Here is a 1,979-nt window from a genome sequence, read left to right as displayed (position 1 = left end):
CAGCCTTGGATGTGGGTCAGTTGGTAGAATGCTCACCTAGCATGCCTGAGGGCCTAGGTTCAATCCCCAGCACCAGATAAACAGGGTATGGTAGTGTGTAGCTGTAACCTCAGCACCAGGGAGAAGAGAGGTTAGAGGATCAGGAGTTCAAGGTCATCCTCAGCTACGTAGGGAGTTGAGGCTAGCCTGAGCTACATGAGAACCTATCTCAACAAAATGAACAAACATAAAAATATAAACAAACATAAAATAAACATATAAACAAATAAACAAACATAAAAGAAAATCCAAAAATCCCCAGGATGGAGAAGGAGGCTGAGTGGGAAGCAAAGAGATTTTGTGGCCTGGCCCTTGCAATTGGGGCTTGGCTAAGCCAAGGTACTGGGCACATGGCTGGAGTTCTCCATGACTCCTCTAAATTTCTCCTTCTTCTTCTTCTTCTTCTTCTTCTTCTTCTTCTTCTTCTTCTTCTTCTTCTTCTTCTTCTTCTTCTTCTTCTTCTTCTTCTCCTCCTCCTCCTCCTCTTCCTCCTCCTCCTCATCTTCTTCTTCTCCTTCTTCTCCCTCTCCTTCTGCTTCTCCTTCTTCTTCTATAAAATGCTTCATGAACTTGTGTGTCATCCTTGTACAGGGGCTGTGCTACTCTTCTCTGTTTCGTTCCCATTTTAGTATATGTGCTGCCGAAATGAGCATTTAGTCTTCTCATTTTTAAAATCTTCAATAATGCACAAGTTTAGAGACATACATTAAATAGTAGCAGACTTATGGCTGATGCTCAGGAAATCAGGAAACACAAGTCTGACCTGGCATTCTAGGTCTCCAAGAGCCTCAACGACCCTCCTGACTGGATGCCTAGTCTTAATCCCTCTGGGCCTTCCTGCTGCTCCCACTAGGACTTACTCCCTGACCTGGTGTTTCCATGAGTTTCAGGCCTTTCAGCCCCCAGGACTCCTCCCCTCCACCTCTCAGTCCTTCACACATCCCAGAAGACTCAGCATTCATTGCCTTGGTGGGTTCACACTCCCATCATGGGAAAAAGGGTTGGAGAATGTCCACATAACACACTCTCTAGGAAGGTTAGGGTTCTCAACCTTCCTAACGCTGCAACACTTTAATACAGCTCCTCATCTTGTGGTGACCCCACCCCACCATAAAATTACCGAATTGCTACTTCATAACTGTAATTTTGCTACTGTTTGAATCATTCTGTAAATATCTGATACGTGACCTTAAAGGAGTTGCGATCCACAGGTCAAAACCCACTAATCTAGGGATTTTTTTTTTCTCTTCAGATGAGGATATTAACTCAAAGGAGAAATGGAGAGAGGAAGGCGGGACTGTTATGGCGTTTATCTGTATGGTAGATTTAGCGATGAGTTCCCTAGTAGACCAGGAAAAAAAGAAAGTAGCATAGATCTCATGAATCATGGCATTCACAGAGTAAGACTAAGCCAGCTGAGGGAGGGAAGCCAGGCTCTTCTCAGCCCGGAGGTCTGACTCTGGGTGGAGTTTAATAAATGGGTCACAGGAAGAATCCTGTGTGGTTTATGGGAGTCGTATAGTTGTATCTGGATGGACCCCCAGGCTTGCCTGGGGGATGGTATCTACAGACACACACGCTCTACCTCTGCTAAACTCTCCTCTGAGGATTTGTTGTTTTAAGCAAACTTTTGGGCAAAGAGAATATGACAGTGATTTGAATCTGTCTTGAAATTGGCTCTTCCCCGAAACAGTGAGGGCAGAGGCCTAGGCTCCAGGGACATCCTGTGGAAACATTAGCCCAGGTCCAGCACCTTCCACTGGCTCTCAGAGCCAGGACATCCTCAGGGAGCCTAAGTCCCTCTTCTGGGCATCCCTCCAACACAAGGCTTTGCCAGTCAGCTGGCCCTTTCACGAAGCTTGCCCCACCTGCCTCATGAGCTACATGGACACAGGAGGGCTGTGTGACAAGTCATAAACCACACAGCAAGGGGACTGGGC

General features: G+C 46.4%; 1 pseudogene; it reads right to left on the bottom strand.

The window, feature by feature from the left end:
• Positions 1-591: 591 nt before the first annotated feature.
• On the bottom strand, positions 592-692 carry LOC119818073 (annotated as a pseudogene).
• Between the last annotated feature and the right edge of the window lie 1,287 nt (positions 693-1,979).

The sequence above is a fragment of the Arvicola amphibius genome, chromosome 6, assembly GCF_903992535.2.
Source record: "Arvicola amphibius chromosome 6, mArvAmp1.2, whole genome shotgun sequence".
Taxonomy (NCBI): domain Eukaryota; kingdom Metazoa; phylum Chordata; class Mammalia; order Rodentia; family Cricetidae; genus Arvicola; species Arvicola amphibius.
The sequence above is the reverse complement of the archived record's forward strand: the minus strand, read 5'-3'. Positions and strand labels throughout refer to the sequence as shown.